Raw genomic sequence first — 23683 nt, forward strand, 5'->3', positions numbered from 1 at the left:
GCAACCGGTCCGAGAGTGCAGTGAAGTAAGTTTTAGGTTTGATATTCGCCTCATTTTATAAAGGGACCATCTGCAAACTCCACTCACAGTCAAAAAAATATAAACGTCCAGTCATTCATTCAAATGAACATATTTCCAAGGTTATATTATAACCTTGGAAGTCTAGTGGGCAGACTGACTTAGCCTACTGTTACTGTACTATGTCCAGCCAATATCTCGATTGAACAGTAGCCTACAATTGTTTAATTTACTGTAAATTGTTTTTCTATTCATGTTCCAAAGGTTGTAGTACGTTCCTAGTGACAAGTCAGGTGAAATTTTACATTATTCACTTGTAGTAAGTCACCAAAAACCCGTTTGGTTAATTACAGTAATTTTTTTATAAAATAATAATTGTTTACTAAATAGGCTACATGAAGGGAGTTATTGGGGCAATTTCACCTGTAGTAAGCCAGTCTAGTCACTGAACATACTACAACCATTTTGAACATGAAAAAACCCTTTTGGTGAATTACAGTATTTTTCTGCAGAATACAGGCTACATGAAGGGAAGTATTGTCCAAATTTTACTTGTAAGTCAGTCTTACAGAAACCTTCTACGAGCTTTGGAATTTGAAAATGTCTGTTATTAAATTTAAAAAGTAATTTGAATTAAAACAAATTATACGTTTTAACCACTGATCTATATAGAATGACATTATAGATCAGTGGTTTTAACGCAGTTAGTGGAATTGGCAGACGTTCCCTTGTGCATCATGAGCTGTGGTTAGCGCGTCAAAGCATTCTCATGTAGAAATATGCAGCTACAGGCCCGCTACGCCAGTTGATTTTCAATTAATATTTCATGTCGATATACAATGGTTGCATATTGTTAAAACTCATCGTGCTATCCACCTTTTTCCTGGTTAACGAATTTACCCATGATTCATAGCGGGTTTGAACCGGAAGCCGGTTGTCCTTTTCCGGTTCGAAGCTTGTGTACGTTTGATAGCTTGTAGCTTGCTATCTTGTTTGCTGTAAAAGCCGGTATTTCTCCATGGATGAAGCACAAATGGACAAAAAACGGAGGTGGATACACACCATGGATGTTTTAACAAGTCGTGACGACAGTACCGTAACCGTCCCTCATCCATCCCTTCTGACGGAGTGGCTAGATGACATGAAGCAATGGCCCGATGTTAGCTACATAGACGTTGTTAATTACCTTTTATTTTCTGAAGGTGTTGAAGGCGAAGAATTGCGTAATTACAAAAGCACAGAAGCATATACTTACTTGCATAGTAACAAAATAGGTACAGTATTGTTGAAGAAACACAGCGGCTTTATATTTTTGAAGGCATCAGTAGAGCCCAGTCAGAGTGTCAATAATGCTAAACATACAGCATGGGTAATGCTGAGGGAAAGTGGAGTCATTGAGACAGTCGGCTGCTCTTGCATTGCCGGGTTAGGGAAGTCATGTAGCCATGCAGCAGCTATTCTGTGGAAGGTAAAAATAAAAAACTACATATGCACAGCACTTGACGAAATGTACTTTTGCAATTTAATAAAATGTATTAAATTTAATATACTTATGTATATTAAATAATTTTTAATATACATAATACTAATATACTTATAATTTAATATACTTTATTTATCCACTTACTATTAACATTACTATTAATAATAACCAAGACAGTATTGATGCCATCATTGCAGGTGCAAAATGCAGTGATTGGTGGAAAGACAGGGCTTGCGTGTACAGATGAGCAGCGCAGGTGGAATGCAGGGACATCAAAGAACCTTGAGCCTAAACGTCTGAGTCAGATTAACTTCAGGCACCACAAGGCAGAACAGGAATACAGTGTTAACTGTAGGGCTGTAGCCAGTCAACCACTCCCAAATACACCACATCATGAGTCACACAAAGACTTCAGAGACAGTGTGGACAAAGCCCCCCTCCAACCACTTTTTGTCCTGAAGAACACTTTATTCGGGAAGTGTTATAATGCCTCACCATCAGCAGAACAACCTAGCACTAGTTACAGTGTAGTTGATGACAAAATTCTTCAGCCACATCAGATACACAATAACGAGCTTAGCTGTTACTCATGCAAGGCATTCTACCAGGCATACGTTGAAGTTAGTGATGCCCAAGCAGCTCAATTAGAATTAGAAACCAGAGAGCAAAGTGCCTCTGATTTGTAGCACAATTGTAGAAAAATCAGACTTACAGCAAGTTCTGCAAAAAAGGTTCCCGTCCATGCAACCACAAGCAGTGACAAATTTCTATGTGAGCACATATACCCCTCGTTTCGTGGTAACTATGCGACTAACTATGGAAAGGCAAATGAAAGTAGAGCTTGCCAAGAGCTAAAAGAAGAGGGCATGAGCATTACTAATAGGGGCACTGTTGTAAGTGTCCAAGAACCATGGCTCTCTGCCAGTCCTGATGGGGTCATTGACTCATGTGTGCTACTGGAAGTCAAATGTCCAGTGCCAACCCAGGCCTCACTCACTGTACAGCTTACTCAGAAATGCAGTGATGTCAAACTTGTAGATGGACGGCTGCAGTTGCAGAAAACTGGCAGTAGGGGATATTACATGCAAATACAACTTACAATGTTTTGTACAGGTCTAAAATCTGCTACACTTTTGATCTGGACACCCAAAGAGCATGTTTCCCTTACAGTACAGTATGATGAGGCATTTGTGAGGGAGCAAGTCAAGCGATTGAGAGGTTTTTATTTCTCACGTATGCTACCTTGGCTTGTAGAGGAATATGCTGCCGCTTTAAGCTAAATTACGCTTTAAGCTAAATAAAAGATACATTGAGGTAATGGACAAGGTTCAGTGAAACAAGTGGCATGACCATAAATGTGTGCCATACATTAAGAGAATCTGAGTTAAAATTGAGATACCTTTAGACTGTGTAAACATTCTTTCAGTGTTAAGCAAAAACATGCTGCCAGTCTTTATTTTTTTATGAAAAGATATGCAATGTCATTCCAACCATATATTTTCAAAAGAAAAACCTTCACACGTCATATTTGCAAATTTAAAAACATTTAATGTAAGTAGTTTAATATATATACAGTATAATATCAGTTTGTATTATGTTCAAAAATACATATATATTCATACAATAAATAAATACAGCATTGGTGAGCATAAGTGACTTATTTTAAAAACATTAAAAATCTTATATATATATATATATATAATGTATATACATGGATCACATATTAAATTATTAAGCTTCGTTTAGGCCTATATACAGATCAGTCTCAGGTTGACACTTATAGTTCTGAAAGTTAAGTTGCACAAATAAAGGTAATGTTTATGTATGTTTAATGTATGCATTAGTTTGAGGTTGTTATTGACATCTACTTGTTAAAATTTTAGTTTTTATATTGTAAGCAATGTAGGCAATAAAAATGTTGCTAATTTTCTGAAAATTAAACTAGCTCTTCAATAAAACAAAAGTGTTTCTTATTCCATCGATTAATCGAGTAATCTGATAATTGGTAGAATCCTCGATAACTAAAATAATCGATAGCTGCATCCCTAATTTCGAATAAGATCCTCCCTCAGATTAACAAGAGCAGCACACACTCTTAGAATCTTGTCAATTTTAGGAGCCATAGTGATCGGAACAACCTGGGACAGAATTTTGTAAACATTCAAACGGCGAATTGCTCTTTCAACATGAATTCTCACATGTGCAATTCGTCTAGTACTTGTCACCTGTTCCTCTGTTAGCTGTCCATGTTTTTTTGTGAAAGAAGGCATTACCAACTTCACCTTTCTCTCAAACAGCAAGTCTGTTATGGTAAAGCCTCTATCTGCCATGAGCTCATCTCCAGGCATTAAGTAGTCCAATATGCCTGAGTCCATAGTGATAAATTTGTCACTACATCGTCCTCCATACGCAGCAGAAATGAACATAATTAGTCCACATGGGGCAACAGCTACCAGGTATTTCACAGTGTTATGTGAATAATAATGACTGTATGTTTCTCCTCTGGAATCAAGGTTTTTGGGTTTCTGTAAAAGGCTCTCACTGCAGTCTAGAATACATGTTGTATTGGGAAAATTCCTCTTGAAGGCTGAAGGCATGGTTGCCTGAATAGTTTCTCTTGGAAGCCATGGAATTAGAGGTCGGAAAACCTCCTCCAGTTTGTCGATCCAATATGAGATTATCTTGCTAGCCATGCTCAGTGATACATGAAACTGTCTGCTTAGATCACCTATTACACGGTTTGTTTTTAATTTCATAAGTGTAATGAGAACTTGATCTCGAACATGCATTGTAAATGAATTACTGGCATGTCCTTCCAGTGTTGATACAAGAACATCAAATATTTCTAGATCTAGACCAGTGTAGAGCAAAGCATCTGCGTTACTTTGAAGCAAAAAGTAGGCAATGTCATCACACTGAGTCATCTTATCCTGCACATCTTTTCGGCTGGCTGCCTTGCAGTAATCATGATCTTGTCGGGCAGGGTCCTCCCACTGAGTATGGACTGAGTGTAACTGTTGGTGAATGGGAGTTGCAGAACTTGAGTTGCTGATCTGGTCTGAAGCAGTTGAGGACAGGCCCGCTGAGCAGTCTGACCAAAACAAAAGTATTGCCAAAGTTACACAGTAGTCCAACATGTCATAATTGACCAGTAAATGTATGTTTTGTATAAAGCTAAAGCTAATAATTGTAATAATTAGAGCTATCAAATAATTGTAGTGGTGTACAGGTAGACTATAATATTTGCCTTTTGCAATGTAGTGGAGTAGAAGAAAGTATAGGGATGAACTGATAATGAGTGAAACACGTGACGAATGAAACTGCAAATTTCTCTGAGCTCATTCAACACTGATATGTCAAACTAACGTTACATCAGCATGTACAGTATGAAGTACTTAAGCGTAACCCTAACGTCTGTAACGTTTTCTTATTAAAATGGTGTTTATCTGAAAAGTGTTTCACCCGTTCCGGTTCCCCCATAGCACGAAAAGGAAATACTAGTAACGTTAAATTAAAAGTAAGGTTTGGCTTACGTTACGTCATTTCAGTTTCCAGCCCAACGTTATATAACCAGTATTTATATATATCTTGCTGCATAAAACATGGAATAACTGTAAAAGTTACAGTTTAACTTACGAGGTATGTCTTCGATGTCTTCATTGCTTCTGCTAGCCGTTTCCGACACAGTCAGCCGGACTAGCTTTCTCCTCGTCTTCGGAGGTGGTCGGTTGTAGCCCAGATAAAGCTCCGGATCAGGATGCAGTTCGGTTGGCTTTTTTTTGAAGAAATGGAAAGAGCAAACATACACTTTCTTTGGAGGGTGTTTTAGTTTCAAAGCTGCAAGCCACGCTGTTTTGCGTTCCTCATTCCTTGGCATGGAGTGCAAAGCATAGGGCGATGGACACAGACAATTTCTCCGAAGTTGTTGATGTTCGAAGCAAGACGTTTCCGACAAAATCGTCAATTTTCTTGAATTGTTATGGCAACCAACAACGGCACAAGTTGAACCTGAGCTCATATTAACAATAATTAAACACAACTTATTCTAATCAAAGTAATGTTGCCTTCTCTGTTGATATCATGGTAACGTTACGCTAGCAATTAAGCTAGTAGAGGTTAGCTGCTGAACAGGAAACACAATACCGGAAAGCGGAAGTAGGTCAGCACCCATTGGTTGCTGGAGAAACAGGTGGATAGTAAGACTATAGCCTATGGCTTAAGGGTCAAGGGAAAACAAATGTACTGCGAAAATCGTCTTTAATATTTAAAAACAGACATTTTCAAATTCCTGCTTGTATACTATGTACACAATGTGTAGTCAGATAAAAATAAGCATATAATATGAACGCAACTGCGAAATTTCACCTTTTTTTTAACAGGAAGGAAAATTGTATTAACTTGAAACGCCGTGCGTTGCGTTCATGTAGTCTCTTGTCTGTAGGCTATATAGTTTTCCTCCCATAGAGCATATTATAAAGAAAAAGCTTAACGTCAATGCAGTAAGACGGTGATATTTAAACTCAGTAGCCAATACACCTTACTGAACATGCAACGCGCGATTGCACGTTAAGCGTTTTATAATGGTTTTCTATGGGTGTTGTTCATAATCTGACGTAATGTTTGCCTCTATAAAGTATGCTTTATTAATAGGGTAGGCCTATATTATTGTGTACTAAATTTGGTGCTTCAATATCACTCTCATTAAGCGTCTTAAATGCGGAAGAACGCTTGATTATGCTGCCGTTGTCTGTTTTAGCAGAATACTGCCATCTAGTGGTAGCAGCTTTTCTCAGACAGCTGTGTGTGGATCGTGCAAGGCGAAACCCGCGAAATGAAAGTCTCAAAATCCAAATGAATCAAATAGGATCGACTCAATGAATCGAGTCAATGAATGCACGCGCGTCACCTGATCCACACATGCACGTCTTCTGTGTTGCATGTGCAAATTATGATACACTAATACAAAGGAAAACATTTGTATTCACAAAAATGTCTCTATTTGTACAAATTGCTTCACATTCATTCAATTTTGAATTTTGCACACACAAGTTGAAAGGCATGGATAAAACATTTCTGCAACATGTATCAAGTTCATTGATAAGTGTGCTTGCACGTGTTAATCATTTTGATACTAAAATCATCCCATATATCTAAGGTAAAAAAAAAGAACTTGAGAAAAAAAGACATAACATTGTTTAAACCTACAGTGATGTGAATAAGTTAGGACACCCATGCTAAAGTTGCCTAAAAAGAGGAATAAAAAATCATCTTTTGGAAATTGATCTTAATGCTTTAATTAAAAAAATGAGGATAAATCCAACCTTTAAAGACACCAATTTTCTTAGTGTATGAATAATGTATCATAAATAAATAAAAGTTCTTCCTTAAAATACAGGGTGCATAAGTCAGGACACCCCTATGTTAAATTCCCATAGAGCAGGGCAGATTTTTATATTTAAAGGCCAGTTATTTCATGGATCCAGGATACTATTGTCAGGAATCAATCAGATTCATTCCCATCCACCCTTCAAAGATCACTCTCCCCGGAATACTAACCACTCACACCTGTGCACCATCAATTACCTCATCACCCAGCTCTACAAAACACCCATGGACACTCCAGTCTTTGTCAAGCCTCCAACAGGAATAGACCATAACCCTCTGTCTCCTGAAGTCTCCAAGTCAACCTGAAAACCACCACGTAACGTATACTCACCTTTGAAATACTCACCTTTGTATCCTTGTCTCGCTGTTCCCAGAAGTCCTGCCTGGTCCCATGTTCCCCGAGTCCTGGAGATTCGTCTGAGTGTCCCACGTTCCCGCCGAGATCTCCGTGTCCAATACTGTATCTGAAATAGAAAAGGAGACGTATCAATGAACAGTGTCTGCTCACGCCAAGCTAACTAAAGGAGGATCTGCTCACCTGGAATCCGCTCTGCACGTAGTGATCGTCACCGCACCTTCACCTGAACCTTGCCAATTCACCTTGTCACTTGAATCATTGTAAATAAACTCACGTTTGAATTCACTTACCTCCGCCTCTGTGCCTGTATCCTGACAGAAGGCTTGACCTACAAAGGAAAAGAAACAGCGCGATGGAGTCTACCCGCCATGGTGATAATCCTGTACAACCTACAACCGCTGTTGTGAATTCCAGTCAGCCGACGCTCAGTACTTCCGCAGGCCCCACTTCTTCTATGGTTTGCTTCGCGAACCCAGCATCACGTCCAGCGCCATTCTCCGGTCGGGCGGAGGATTGCAACGGGTTCCTGCTTCAGTGTTCGCTCACTTTGGAACAGCAGACCCAGTTGTACCCCACAGAAAGATCGAAGATTGCTTTTATAATCCAACAGTTATCCGGGGCTGCTTTAAGATGGGCTGAAACATTGTGGTTACAAGAATCCACTCTTACCTTGTCGGTACAGGAATTCGTAGACCATTTTAAAGAAGTTTTCGGGCGACCAGTTGATGATTCCTCCACCAGTGACAAACTACTGCAACTGCATCAGGGCAGAAAATCGGTTTCTGAGTATTCATTGGAGTTTCGCACTCTAGCCTCCGCAAGTGGGTGGAACGAGAAGGCGCTCATCTCTGTCTACCGATGTGGTTTGAATCCTGCTCTCCGTCTTCAGATGGCAATATATGATGACAGCCTGGGTGTGGAAAAGTTTATCCAGCAAGCTCTCCGCGTGCACCAACGATCTCAGGGCTGCTATCTCGAAACTCAACGACCCACTAGTACCTCTCAGTACCCCGCGGAAGGTCCATCAGAAGCAGGTGGAGAAAGGATGCAAGTGGATACTCACCGACTGTCTCCAGCGGAACGTGCCCGACGTCGAGAGCTAAGATTATGTCTGTATTGCGGAATGGGAGGACATTTTCGTCAGTCATGTCCAACTCGACCCCCCAGAATGCTTGTGAGTTCTGTCTTTACGACCGTTTCGGTGTCAGCCCCATTAACGATATCAGTGATCCTAAAATCCACGACTTTCCATGTTTCTGCCACAGCCATTGTGGACTCCGGGTCGGCAGGAAACTTCATTTCCGGACAGCTCTGTCAAAAACTCCAGCTCGAGAAGTCAGCCACCACCAGACCGTACTCCATCCATGCAGTGACGGGTGAAACCACAAATCAGGGGTATGTCACATCTCAGATCAAACCTGTCATCCTCGGTGTCGAAGACACACACCATGAATTATTTGAACCTTTCATATTAGAGAACAGTCAGACTGATATAATCCTTGGCCGTCCATGGCTTATACGACATCAACCGAATATCAACTGGAAATCTGGTAAAATACTGACTTGGGGTTGTAAATGTGCGTCCTGGACAGCCGAACTCGCGATCACGCCCATCGTTAACATACCCGGCAACATTCCAGTGAACTCAACCTCCGTTGAAAGCCCCACAGAAAGCCTGTCAGTGTCCATCCCTACCTGTTACTCTCTGTTTGCAGATGTGTTCAATCCTGTCGAGGCTGCCAAATTACCACCTCACCGAGCCTGGGATTGTGCCATCGATCTCGTTCCAGGAGAGCCCATCCCTAAGGGACGAATCTACTCCCTGTCTATCCCGGAACAAAGAGCCATGCAACAGTACATTGAAGAAGCCTTGAAACAGGGTTATATCCGCTCCTCCACATCACCTGCTGCTGCCAGTTTTTTCTTTGTCCCTAAGAAGGATGGCGGACTACGTCCGTGTATCGACTATAGAACCCTGAATCGGATAACCGTGAAGTTCAGCTATCCACTCCCGCTGGTTCCTTCCTCTCTGGAACAACTTCGAGAGGCTAAGGTATTCACCAAACTGGATTTGAGAAGCGCATATAATCTCATCCGAATTCGAGAAGGCGACGAATGGAAGACCGCGTTCATCACCCCAGCAGGCCATTACGAATATTTGGTTATGCCATATGGTCTGGTAAACGCTCCTTCCATCTTCCAAAGCTTCATGGATGAGGTCTTCCGAGATTACCGGAATCGGTTCGTAATCATCTACATTGACGACATTCTAATCTATTCCAAGGATCCAGTGGAACATCAACGACATGTCTCCCTAGTACTCCAACGGCTACGTGAATTCTCCCTGTTCCTTAAGGCAGAGAAATGTTCCTTCCACCAAACCTCAGTCGAGTTCCTCGGTTATCAACTCAGTGAAAAAGGAGTAGAGATGGACGATCGCAAGACCAAGGCGATGGCTTCCTGGCCAACCCCACAGACTGTTAAAGAATTGCAAAGGTTCCTTGGATTTGCCAATTTTTACATTCATTCACCAGTACAGCCTGTTAACTGCCCCTCTAACATCTCTCCTCAAAGGAAAGCCCAAGACACTGCTCTGGACCGGTGAGGCCGATCACGCATTCCAGTCTCTAAAGACAGCGTTCACCACAGCTCCTCTACTCCGACATCCTAATCCTGAGGAAATGTTCATTGTTGAAGTTGATGCCTCCACTACTGGGGTAGGAGCTGTGTTATCCCAGTACTCCAACTCGTCCCCCAAACCTATGCCATGTGCGTTCTTCTCTCACAAGTTATCGCCTGCTGAGGTAAACTATGATATCGGCAATCGGGAACTCCTGGCGGTAAAGCTTGCTCTTGAAGAAGGGCGACATTGGTTAGAGGGCGCCAAACACCCATTCCTGGTTCTCACTGACCACAAGAATCTCCAGTACTTAAAGGAAGCAAAGCGACTCAATCCACGCCAGGCCAGATGGGCACTCTTCTTTACTCGATTCCATTTCCAGATCTCCTATCGCCCTGGTTCAAAGAACGTCCGAGCGGATGCTCTGTCTCGTCTCCATGCCCCCGAAATTCACCACGAAGAACCCGAGAATATCTTGCCAGAAAGGATGTTTGTCAATCCCATTCAGTGGGATTTAAACGAGCATCTGATGGAGTTGTCCCGACACCAGCCCAGTCCTCCAGAGTGCCCAACCGGAAAGATTTACGTACCCGATGAATTTCGCATGTCACTAATCTCCTCAGCACACTCATCCGTTGGGACGGGTCACCCTGGAATAACCAAGACCTGCTCCACCCTCCAGACCCGCTACTGGTGGCCCAACATGCTCCGCGATGTCAAGACCTTCATCCAAGGATGCATCCTGTGCGCTATGAATAAGAATCCCCGTCACTTACCCGCTGGAAAGCTAATGCCCCTACCTGTACCACAAAGACCCTGGTCACATATTGGGGTTGATTTTGTGACTGACCTTCCACCCTCAGAGGAAAACACCTGTATCCTGGTGGCCATTGATCGCTTTTCTAAAGCATGCAAATTGATTCCCCTGAAGAACTTACCCACAGCATTTGTAACCGCAGAACTGTTAATGGAACATGTCTTCCGGAATTTCGGCCTTCCAGAGGACATTGTGTCAGACAGGGGGCCACAATACATCTCAAAGGTGTGGCGAGCCTTCTTTGCATTAATGAACGTAACCGTAAGTCTAACTTCAGGGTATCACCCACAGGCGAATGGGCAGGCGGAACGTAAAATCCAGGATGTCAGCCGTTTCCTCCGTACCTTCTGCCATGCCAACCAGCATCTCTGGAGCCGCCATCTCGTATGGGCAGAGTATGCTCAAAATTCCCTTCGACAAACCTCCACCAACTTAACCCCGTTCCAATGCATTCTGGGTTACCAACCCCCACTGTTCCTGTGGTCCGGGGAGTCCTCAGAAGTCCCTGCAGTCAACGCCTGGTTCCGGAACAGTGAGAGGGTATGGAACCTAGCTCACCATCACCTCCAACAAGCCATAAACCGCCACAGTCACTTCGCAGACGCTCATCGTCGCAACGCCCCCGAATACCAACCTGGCCAACTGGTTTGGCTTTCGACCAAGGATATCCGGCTGAGACTACCTTGTCGCAAACTAAGTCCAAGATACATCGGTCCATTTCCCATAACGAGGCAAATCAATCCAGTTACCTACCAGCTCCGTCTGCCAAACCAGTATCGCATCCACCCCTCATTCCATGTCTCCCTTCTGAAGCCCCATCACTCACCTGTTCCAGTTGATGAACGCAAGATGAGAATCCTCCGGTACTCCCCATTGAAGCAGAATCCATCTTCGCTGTAAGAAGGATCCTGGACTCCCGACTTCGGGGTGGTCAACTCGAGTACCTGGTTGACTGGGAGAATTATGGACCAGAGGAGAGGTGTTGGGTACCTCGTAAGGACGTCCTCGATCCCATGCTACTCACTGACTTCCATAAACAACATCCTGAAAAACCTGCTCCTCGACCTCGAGGTAGACCCCCGCGACGTCGGGGTCCTGGGTCCGCTGGAGCGGACGCTGGAGGAGGGGGTAGTGTCAGGAATCAATCAGATTCATTCCCATCCACCACTCAAAGATCACTCTCCCCGGAATACTAACCACTCACACCTGTGCACCATCAATTACCTCATCACCCAGCTCTACAAAACACCCATGCACACTTCAGTCTTTGTCAAGCCTCCAACAGGAATAGACCATAACCCTCTGTTTCCTGAAGTCTCCAAGTCAACCTGAAAACCACCACATAACGTATACTCACCTTTGAAATACTCACCTTTGTATCCTTGTCCCGCTGTTCCCAGAAGTCCTGCCTGGTCCCATGTTCCCCGAGTCCTGGAGATTCGTCTGAGTGTCCCACGTTCCCGCCGAGATCTCCGTGTCCGCTACTGTATCTGAAATAGAAAAAGAGACGTATCAATGAACAGTGTCTGCTCACGCCAAGCTAACTAAAGGAGGATCTGCTCACCTGGAATCCGCTCTGCACTTAGTGATCGTCACCGCACCTTCACCTGAACCTTGCCTATTCACCTTGTCACTTGAATCATTATAAATAAACTCACGTTTGAATTCACTTACCTCCGCCTCTGTGCCTGTATCCTGACAACTATGCATTCTGATAAAGTTCCCTTGGCCTTTGGAATTAAAATATCCCCACATCATCACATTCCCTTCATCATACCTAGAGATTGGCATGGTTTTATTTCAGTTAGCCTAATAGCTGGTTTGATTTGCATTGAAAGATGATCTTATGGAAAGTACCCCATGCCAATCTCTAGATATGGTGAAGGGAAAGTGATGATGTGGGATATTTTAATTCCAAAGGCCAAGGGAACTTTATCAGGATGCATTATCCTGGATCCATGAAATAACTGGCCTTTAAAAATAAAAATCTGCCTGGCTCTATGGGAATTTAACATAGGGGTGTCCTGACTTATGCACCCTGTATTTTAAGGAAGAACATTTATTTATTAATGATACATTATTCATACACAAAGAAAATTGGTGTCCTTAAAGATTGGATTTTTCCTCATTTTTCTAATTAAGGCATTAAGATCAATTTCCAAAAGATTATTTTTTATTCCTCTTTTTAGGCAACTTTAGCATGGGTATCCTAACTTATTCACATCACTGTATAAAAACTAAATAGCAGTGGTCTTACCTTCATCAGTCTCCACAGCTGAAGAAAAAAACAAACAAACAGTGAAAGCAATCATGTAGGCAATATTGACTTCTCTTCATATATATATATTTTAAGTGACATTCATTTTCTACTTACACTCAAGTGTAGTTTCTGCTAATGTTGATCTGTTTTTTGATTTTTTCTTTTTCTTTGCTTGTAAGCTGGTAATGTCATCTTCCAGGCCAAATGGAATAATGAAAATACAGAATTAGGTTATATAGTTAAATATATTCTCCTTTTAAAAATCCTCACTGATATTTAAAACACATTTTTTTGGTATGAACACACCACAGTGAATTCACCTTGAGATGACCCACCATTCTCATGAACTACAAAACAAAATTTTATTAAACATTAATAGAGAACACAAATTTTGGCTTTCCATAATCATTCTCATTTCAGTTATAGTTTATATGCTTACAGCTTTGAGTCTGTTTTGCCCATCTGAGCTGGCTGGGCAAGACTTCTTCCTCTGCAAAAAACAAATTTTAAATATTACCTTTCATAATAAATTAGGGAAGATCTTTAACCTATTTATTATAACATATAAATACCTCTAAATCGTCTTGGGGGAATGACTTTTCTCCCCGTATTCTCATCAGAGTCCTCAACATGCGATGTTTCTTGGGCCTTTCTTGCCCGAAATCTTGCCAGATCATAATTATCTGCTCACAAAGCAGCATAACTTATAGAAATATTTGCTATTTTTTTGTCTTGATTAAAAAGTTTGTAAGGTATTATTTTGCATACTTTACCTGTGTTAGAAAATATTCTGACTTGATGTTTGAACCATAGCTTCTTATCTGGTATGGCACATTTTTTTACCATAATACCAGCGTTCACATGAGGCCAGTAGCAATACAATGCCTTTCAGACATAGATGTATTTGTTTTCATTTGCACATTTACAATAAACCTGTTTAATATTTAACATTTATGTTTATATATATGGGCACTTAGTCTTACCTCGTTATTCAACTCCAACCAGCTGGATGGAGCCACCTCAACTTCATTTTGCTTAATGAAATGAAGCACAACATAGCGCAAATAATCCTGTATAAAATAGAAAAGTTAAAATATAAATTGTTGAAATTTTTATAATTAGCTATTAATAGATCCATAGGACATGCTCTAACCTCGTGAATAAATTATGATTATGGCTGTTTTGTATCGGATCCATTTGTTGTTATTGTTCATCCTCCTTGTTTTCTTAAGTTCTAGACATTCTCATTTCATTTTTGTAGTTAAAATGTTCTTCTACAGAAAGGCTTGAGTCTTGTGACATATTTGATGATTTGGTTGTAATGCTCTGTGTCTTTAAATTAAACTAATAAATAACTATGTACATCTTGCAGCAGCCTACAAAGTATGAAGGATAGACACGACAATTCTGATTCCACCCTTTTCTTCCAACATGAATGCCCTCCTCTCAAGTGCCTTTCTGTCAAGGCATTGCATTTGTGAGTGCCTAATGCTAGCGACATACGCTCCATAAAGACGGGAATCACATGGCGTCATCAGATATGGCTGTAAATTGGTGAACACTCTGCATAACATTGTGTTGTCCACCCCTTCTGACACCACCTCACAACATTCTTCAGGGCTTAACACAAACACATTGTTTGGGCTTTTCAATGACACCACTTTTTCCTTGTTTTCTTGCTTCAGCTTTGATGTTTCCTCCAGACGATTTGCTACTTGAGTTAAGACATTTTTGCCAGAGCGGACCATGCTCTTCATCTGATGTAGATAGTTTTCAAATTTAAACGCACAGCAGTTCTCAAGGCAGCCTAAGTTTTGAGCATCTTCTGAAAGGTGAAGCAAAGAATGGACGTTGTACACTAAAAATGTCTCTCCATATATCTCCCGTCCTTTCTCCACAAAGTATTGCAGTAGTTGGCTGGCATAAGGCCCTTGTGCCTTTGTAAGTTCTGGACTCACTAAGATGCACAGAGCAGCGCTAAAACACAAGAAGTGTTCGTACAGTTGTCCTTGTAGTGCTCCTGTTGTGGAAATTCTTTCAACACCTTATACAACAGTTGAAGAACAAATGAAGATCTCGAAAGTTATAAGTATACGTATTTATTTCTTGCAAGAAAGGCAGTTCACACACAGACAGAGTCTGACATGAGAAGGGCAAAAGTCTTCTCTTTTCACAGAGTTTATATACCCAAAAGATCACCCCTCCTCTGAAGATCTTTGGACTAAGGCCCCTGCACGTGGACAGTTTTCAGTTCCCCTACCCTTATCAATGCATCTCCACAGTCAGCACAAATGTCACTTTAAGAAACACCTAACCAAACATGTCTCGCTCTTGATGCACTCTAAATTATCTATTGCTAAGAAAAACTAATCATTCTGTCCCCTTGCACTGTCCCTTTGACCTCTTTGCAAAGAAGACACTATTGAACTATTTGCAAAGAATATTAATGCATCCTGCAACTTCCTCAACACATCTATGTTTTGTAAAACACACAAGCAGATATAAGTTTCAAAAGATACATTCAAAAGAAATTTCCATTACAGAAGATCGGGTTGTCTTTGCATCACTTAATCGAAACAACCAGCATGTATGTCTGTACCAGTTTTAGCCAGTGGCGGAGATTCAGCAACCTGATATGTTGAGGTTCTGTCCCCAATCAGTGTGCCTTCGATAGCTCAGCTGGAAGAGCGGAGGACTGTAGGTGGCAAGTTGGCAATCCTTAGGTCGCTGGTTCAACTCCAGCTCGAAGGAGTTCTTTTTCACACATAAACATTTCCTTGGCCCTGCTTCTCGACGAGGGCATCAGCGCTTCAGTTCGTAGTTCCCCATTTTACAATCAAGACCGCCGGTGGTGGGCAAAAGCTTAGGTCGCTGGTTCAACTCCGGCTCGAAGGAGTTCTTTTTCACACATAAACATTTCCTTGGCCCTGCTTCTCGACGAGGGCGTCAGCGCTTGAGTTCGTAGTTCGCCATTTTACAATCACGACCGCCGGTGGTGGGTAAAAGTACATTCCCTGACCGGGAATCGAACCCGGGCCGCGGCGGTGAGAGCGCCGAATCCTAACCACTAGACTACCAGGGAAGGTTTGCTGACGACTTGCCCTCAAGCCTGTCTGTGGCCTGTACCAGATTTTGCAGCAAGACCACTAATACTTGTATTTTCCTCCAGGAGAGGAGACGTCACTGACCCTGACAAACTGACAAACTGTCACAGACTCTGTAGGAATATCCTAACAACACCACAACTTGCCATGAAAGCAACCGAGATCCCCAACATGTGAGGCCTCCATCTCGAAGGATTTTAACGCAGTTTTTTGCAGACGTCTCTTACCCTGGATTCCGGCTCTTCCGCTGAGAAACTGTCACAGACTCTGTAGGAATATCCTAACAACACCACAAACTTGCCATAAAAACTAAAAATTTTAGATCCCCAACATGTGAGACCTCCATCTCTAAGGTTTTTTTTAGCAGTTTTTTTGCAGACGTCTCTGGCCCTGGATCCCAGTTCCCATTTCTTCCGCTGAGAAACTGTCACAGGCTCTGGAGGAATATCCTAACAACACCACAACTTGCCATGAAAACAAAAACAATAAGATCCCCAACATGTGAGGCCTGCATCTCAAAGGTTTTTAAAGCAGTTTTTTGCAGACGTCTGTGGGCCTGGATCCCAGTTCTTCCACTGAGAAACTGTCACAGGCTCTGTAGTAATATCCTAACAACACCACAACTTAACATTTATTTTATTTTATTTCCTTTATTTTTCCAGGAAGGTCCCATTGAGATTAAAAGAAATCTCTTCCTCCAGGGAGTCCTGGCCAAGATGGCCACACTACAAATCACACACAAACACACAACACATATAAAACATTCCAGAAAGTCAGAGCACAACATTCATCATAAATCAAGTAAAACAACAGCATGATTCAATCATTGTATACTGCAGTAAACTTTTAAATACATTCAAAGGAGGAATTGTTTCAGGAGGGACAGTAGCTTGAAATTCATTCCACAGCCATGGAGCATAGTAGGAGAAAGATGATTTACCATGCTCTGAATGTACCCTAGGTACTACTAATTTAATCCCATTAGATGATCTAGTGCTATAGTTCTTTCTACATAAACATAGAAGACTAGTAATGTAATTTGGAAGCCTACCCATCAATGTCTTTACAATAAATTTTAACATATGGGATTTCCTTCTTTGATATAAAGAGGACCAACCCAAATAGTTGTGCAGCAAACAATGATGAGTACGTGAACAAGAATTTGTTATAAAACGCAGTGCAGCATGATAAACGCCATCCAGCCTTTTCAATAAATATGTAGACGCATGCATGTAAACAACATCACCATAGTCTAAAATAGGTAAAATAGTACTCTGTATTATTCTCTTTCTAGCTATAAAGGAAAAACATTTTTTTCCCGAAAAAGAAAACCCAGTCTTCGTTTAAGCTTTTTCACCAAGTAATTAATGTGAACATCAAAGGCTAACTTCTCATCGAGCCATATTCCTAAATATTTATAAGTTGGTACTCTTTCTATATGTAAACCCTCAATAGTCAGAATAGTAATAACAGTAGACATAGAACGGCTATGTGTAAAAAGAATATACTTCGTTTTATTTACATTTAAAACTAATTTTAGTTTCAACAAGGTAAGCTGAAAAGTATAAAAAGAATCCTTAAGAATTTCAATAGCCTGAGACACAGAGGATGCAGTGGAGTAAATAATTGCATCGTCAGCATAAAAATTTAGCTTTGCCGATTGTATTCCCTGCCCCAATTCATTAATAAAAATAGAAAAAAGAAGTGGTGCCAATAAAGAACCTTGCGGGACACCCTTCCTGACTATTACCATGGATGAGGTGTAATTATCTACAGCAACACATTGAGTTCTATCCGATAAATTGTTTTTAAACCAACTCACAGCCGAATTATCGAGGCCAACACTTTTAAGCCTCCGTAACAGTAAAACATGATCCACTAAGTCAAACGCTTTTGTCAAATCAAAAAATAAGGCCGCACAATGTTGTCTATTATCGAGAGCAGTAATTAAATCATTAGTGACTAATGTAGTAGCTGTTATCGTACTATGGCCCGCTCTAAATCCTGACTGAAATGCGTTCAAAATATTATGACTAAGTAGATATTCTTTCATTTGATCATTTATAATAGATTCAAAAACTTTTGCTAAAACCGGTAATTTAGAAATCGGACGATAATTATTCAAATCAGAAGGATCGCCTCCTTTTAATAAAGGCATAACCATAGCCGATTTCCAAGATGGCGGAATTACATTAGTGGATAGACTCAAATTAAAAATCGATGCAATAGGTTCGGCAATAATATCTGCTGACAATTTTAAAAAAATTGGTTCAATTTGGTCAGACCCACCTGATTTCTTACAGTCTAAATTTTGGAGTAGTTTATGAACTTGGGACGGCAATACAGGGGCAAAAGAAAATAAATCTGATTCACTATTAGTCAACTCATCAATTCTCTGTTCATCAAGGACCAACGAATTGTCTGTTATCAAACCAGCTGAAATAAAATGACTATTAAACGTATTAACAATATCAGCCTTGTCTGTAATCAATCTTTGATTCAATTTTAAAACTTTTGGAAGATTAGTGGATGTACTTGATCCTATAAAAGATTTCGTTAATTTCAAAAATTTAGAAGGACAATTCATGTTATCATTGTTCAGGTTTAAATAATACTGACTCTTCGAACTTTTTATTAATTTTGTACACTTATTTCGTAATAATCTATATTGAGACCACTCCTCCTCACCATTTGTTTTCTTTGCTTTAGACCAAGCCACGTTTCTTTGCTTAATAAGATTAGAGACGGAGTCATTGAACCTAGGATTATTTCTACCTTTCACCCGAAATCTACGTAAAGGAGCATGTTTATCACAAATTTCTAGAAAGATAGATTTGAAATAATCCCAAGCATCAACCACATCAGGTATAATTGAAACCAACTGTAAATCACTATTATATACATCATGCAAAAAAGCCTCTACATTAAAATTTTTAAATTGACTTTTAAGATTTGAATTTAGAATTGAGATCCCCAACATGTGAGGCCTCCATCTTGAAGGTTTTTGTATCAGGCCCCTCATCTGACCCCTTCCTGATGTTGGCTCCAGGTCTGTTAATAGCAGGAGAAAAAGTAGATGTCATCACAGGCCTCTGGCCAGTCGAACACCAACAGCTGGCGTGTAAGCTCAAGGGCACCTGATCAGTGGGCCAGTGGCGCAATGGATAACGCGTCTGACTACGGATCAGAAGATTCTAGGTTCGACTCCTGGCTGGCTCGCTCTGCCTCTTTTGCTATGCTTTCAGCCCTTAGCCATTTTATTATCCCATAGTTTTTGTTATTATTGGATTGGTTGAGAAATATTAAAAATTGACAGTCCAACGATAGGCTGCTTTGTCAGTAGGATAACGGTTACCATACAATACTATGCGTCTTTTAAAATGCATTGCATGAGTACTGTCACAAGGACCTTGCTTTACGACCAGTTTGTAGTGTCTATTATACCATCGCAAGAATGGGAGGAAACTGAACCCCCTCGTGAGGCAAATGAGAGCTCCCTCTGTTGAGCCTGATGAAATTGAATTCAGTAAACAATCCCTTCGGATCATTCCCATGTTCTTAAAGGGGACAGTCACACACTAAAAGTAAAACGGTCTGCTCCAGGCAGAAGGAAGATCCCATATGGTCTAGCGGTCAGGATTCCTGGTTTTCACCCAGGTGGCCCGGGTTCGACTCCCGGTATGGGAAGATCGGGTTGTCCTTGCATCACTTAATCGAAACAACCAGCATGCATGTCTGTAGCAGTTTTAGCCAGTGGTGGAGATTCAGCAACCTGATATGTTGAGGTTCTGTCCCCAATCAGTGTGCCTTCGATAGCTCAGCTGGAAGAGCGGAGGACTGTAGGTGGCAAGTTGGCAATCCTTAGGTCGCTGGTTCAACTCCGGCTCGAAGGATTTCTTTTTCACACATAAACATTTCCTTGGCCCTGCTTCTCGACGAGGGCGTCAGCGCTTGAGTTCGTAGTTCGCCATTTTACAATCACGGCCGCCGGTGGTGGGCAAAAACTCATTCCCTGACCGGGAATTAAACCCGGGCCGCGGCGGTGAGAGCGCCGAATCCTAACCACTAGACCACCAGGGAAGATCTGCTGACGACTTGCCCTCAAGCCTGGCTGTGGCCTTTACCAGATTTTGCAACAAGACCACTAATACTTGTATTTTCCTCCAGGAGAGGAGACGTCACTGACCCTGGCAAACTGACAAACTGTCACAGACTCTGTAGGAATATCCTAACAACACCACAACTTGCCATGAAAACAAAGCAACCGAGATCCCCAACATGTGAGGCCTCAATCTAGAAGGATTTTAACGCAGTTTTTTGCAGACGTCTCTTACCCTGGATCCCGGTTCTTCCGCTGAGAAACTGTCACAGACTCTGTAGGAATATCCTAACAACACCACAAACTTGCCATAAAAAACAAAAAAATTTGAGATCCCCAACATGTGAGACCTCCATCTCTAAGGTTTTTTTTAGCAGTTTTTTTGCAGACGTCTCTGGCCCTGGATCCCAGTTCCCATTTTTTCCGCTGAGAAACTGTCACAGGCTCTGGAGGAATGTCCTAACAACACCACAACTTGCCATGAAAACAAAAACAATAAGATCCCCAACATGTGAGTCCTGCATCTCAAAGGTTTTTAAAGCAGTTTTTTGCAGACGTCTGTGGGCCTGGATCCCAGTTCTTCCACTGAGAAACTGTCACAGGCTCTGTAGGAATATCCTAACAACACCACAACTTAACATTTATTTTATTTTATTTCCTTTATTTTTCCAGGAAGGTCCCATTGAGATTAAAAGAAATCTCTTCCTCCAGGGAGTCCTGGCCAAGATGGCCACACTACAAATCACACACAAACACACAACACATATAAAACATTCCAGAAAGTCAGAGCACAACATTCATCATAAATCAAGTAAAACAACAGCATGATTCAATCATTGTATACTGCAGTAAACTTTTAAATACATTCAAAGGAGGAATTGTTTCAGGAGGGACAGTAGCTTGAAATTCATTCCACAGCCATGGAGCATAGTAGAAGAAAGATGATTTACCATGCTCTGAATGTACCCTAGGTACTACTAATTTAATCCCATTAGATGATCTAGTGCTATAGTTCTTTCTACATAAACATAGAAGACTAGCAATGTAATTTTGGAAGTCTACCCATCAATGTCTTTACAATAAATTCTAACATATGGGATTTCCTTCTTTGATATAAAGAGGACCAACCCAAATAGTTGTGCAGCAAACAATGATGAGTACGTGAACAAGAATTTGTTATAAAACGCAGTGCAGCATGATAAACGCCATCCACCCTTTTCAATAAATATGTAGACGCATGCATGTAAACAACATCACCATAGTCTAAAATAGGTAAAATAGTACTCTGTATTATTCTCTTTCTAGCTATAAAGGAAAAACATTTTTTTTCCCGAAAAAGAAAACCCAGTCTTGGTTTAAGCCTTTCCACCAAGTAAGTAATGTGAACATCAGAGGCTAACTTCTCATCGAGCCATATTCCTAAATATTTATAAGTTGGTACTCTTTCTATATGTAAACCCTCAATAGTAAGAATAGGCATAACAGTAGACATAGAACGGCTACGTGTAAAAAGAATATACTTCGTTTTATTTACATTTAAAACTAATTTTAGTTTCAACAAAGTAAGCTGAAAAGTATAAAAAGAATCCTTAAGAATTTCAATAGCCTGAGACACAGAGGATGCAGTGCAGTAAATAATTGTATCGTCAGCATAAAAATGTAGCTTTGCCGATTGTATTCCCTGCCCCAATTCATTAATAAAAATAGAAAAAAGAAGTGGTGCCAATAAAGAACCTTGCGGGACACCCTTCCTGACTATTACCATGGATGAGGTGTAATTATCTACAGCAACACATTGAGTTCTATCCGATAACTAATTTTTAAACCAATTCACAGCCGAATTATCAAGGCCAACACTTTTAAGCCTCCGTAACAGTAAAACATGATCCACTAAGTCAAACGCTTTTGTCAAATCAAAAAATAAGGCCGCACAATGTTGTCTATTATCGAGAGCAGTAATTAAATCATTAGTGACTAATGTAGTAGCTGTTATCGTACTATGGCCCGCTCTAAATCCTGACTGAAATGCGTTCAAAATATTATGACTAAGTAGATATTCTTTCATTTGATCATTTATAATAGATTCAAAAACTTTTGCTAAAACCGGTAATTTAGAAATCGGATGATAATTATTCAAATCGGAAGGATCGCCTCCTTTTAATAAAGGCATAACCATAGCCGATTTCCAAGATGGCGGAATTACATTGGTGGATAGACTCAAATTAAAAATCGATGCAATAGGTTCGGCAATAATATCTGCTGACAATTTTCAAAAAATTGGTTCAATTTGGTCAGACCCACCTGATTTCTTACAGTCTAAATTTCGGAGTAGTTTATGAACTTGGGCCGGCAATACAGGGGCAAAAGAAAATAAATCTGATTCACTATTAGTCAACTCATCAGTTCTCTGTTCATCAAGGACCAACGAATTGTCTGTTATCAAACCAGCTGAAATAAAATGACTATTAAACGTTTTAACAATATCAGCCTTGTCTGTAATCAATTATCAATTTGATTAAATTTTAAAACTTTTGGAAGATTAGTGGATGTATTTGATCCTATAAAAGATTTCGTTAATTTCAAAAATTTAGAAGGACAATTCATGTTATCATTAATCAGGTTTAAATAATACTAACTCTTCGAACTTTTTATTAATTTTGCACACTTATTTCGTAATAATCTATATTGAGACCAGTCCTCCTCACCATTTGTTTTCTTTGCTTTAGACCAAGCCACGTTTCTTTGCTTAATAAGATTAGAGACGGATTCATTGAACCAAGGATTATTTCTACCTCTCACCCGAAATCTACGTAAAGGAGCATGTTTATCACAAATTTCTAGAAAGATAGATTTGAAATAATCCCAAGCATCAACCACATCAGGTATAATTAAAACCAACTGTAAATCACTATTATATACATCATGCAAAAAAGCCTGTACATTAAGATTTTTAAATTGACGTTTAAGATTTGAATTGAGAATTGAGATCCCCAACATGTGAGGCCTCCATCTTGAAGGTTTTTGTAGCAGGCCCCTCATCTGACCCCTTCCTGATGTTGGCTCCAGGTCTGTTAATAGCAGGAGAAAAAGTAGATGTCATCACAGGCCTCTGGCCAGTCGAACACCAACAGCTGGCGTGTAAGCTCAAGGGCACCTGATCAGTGGGCCAGTGGCGCAATGGATAACGCGTCTGACTACGGATCAGAAGATTCTAGGTTCGACTCCTGGCTGGCTCGCTCTGCCTCTTTTGCTATGCTTTCAGCCCTTAGCCATTTTATTATCCCATAGTTTTTGTTATTATTGGATTGGTTGAGAAATATTAAAAATTGACAGTCCAACGATAGGCTGCTTTGTCAGTAGGATAACGGTTACCATACAATACTATGCGTCTTTTAAAATGCATTGCATGAGTACTGTCACAAGGACCTTGCTTTACGACCAGTTTGTAGTGTCTATTATGCCATCGCAAGAATGGGAGGAAACTGAACCCCCTCGTGAGGCAAATGAGAGCTCCCTCTGTTTAGCCTGATGAAATTGAA

At 40.7% G+C, this 23683-nt stretch overlaps 1 long non-coding RNA gene and 7 other non-coding genes across 8 annotated transcripts in view; 6 read left to right on the plus strand and 2 right to left on the minus strand.

Annotated features, from left to right (window-relative positions):
• Window positions 1-23683, plus strand: part of LOC143725878 (uncharacterized) — a 434149-nt gene that overhangs the window by 206449 nt on the left and 204017 nt on the right. The window lies entirely within an intron of this gene.
• Window positions 15606-15692, plus strand: trnay-gua (transfer RNA tyrosine (anticodon GUA)). Its single transcript is given in 2 exon segments — window positions 15606-15642; window positions 15657-15692. It is a non-coding gene; the product is annotated as a tRNA-Tyr (tRNA).
• Window positions 15952-16023, minus strand: trnae-cuc (transfer RNA glutamic acid (anticodon CUC)). Its single transcript has one exon. It is a non-coding gene; the product is annotated as a tRNA-Glu (tRNA).
• On the plus strand, window positions 19192-19264 carry trnar-acg (transfer RNA arginine (anticodon ACG)). The gene has a single exon. It is a non-coding gene; the product is annotated as a tRNA-Arg (tRNA).
• Window positions 19661-19732, plus strand: trnae-uuc (transfer RNA glutamic acid (anticodon UUC)). Its single transcript has one exon. It is a non-coding gene; the product is annotated as a tRNA-Glu (tRNA).
• Window positions 19852-19938, plus strand: trnay-gua (transfer RNA tyrosine (anticodon GUA)). Its single transcript is given in 2 exon segments — window positions 19852-19888; window positions 19903-19938. It is a non-coding gene; the product is annotated as a tRNA-Tyr (tRNA).
• Window positions 20054-20125, minus strand: trnae-cuc (transfer RNA glutamic acid (anticodon CUC)). The gene has a single exon. It is a non-coding gene; the product is annotated as a tRNA-Glu (tRNA).
• On the plus strand, window positions 23308-23380 carry trnar-acg (transfer RNA arginine (anticodon ACG)). Its single transcript has one exon. It is a non-coding gene; the product is annotated as a tRNA-Arg (tRNA).

The sequence above is a fragment of the Siphateles boraxobius genome, unplaced genomic scaffold, assembly GCF_051911475.1.
Source record: "Siphateles boraxobius isolate OS27281-9 unplaced genomic scaffold, OSU_SipBor_1 77, whole genome shotgun sequence".
Lineage (NCBI taxonomy): Eukaryota > Metazoa > Chordata > Actinopteri > Cypriniformes > Leuciscidae > Siphateles > Siphateles boraxobius.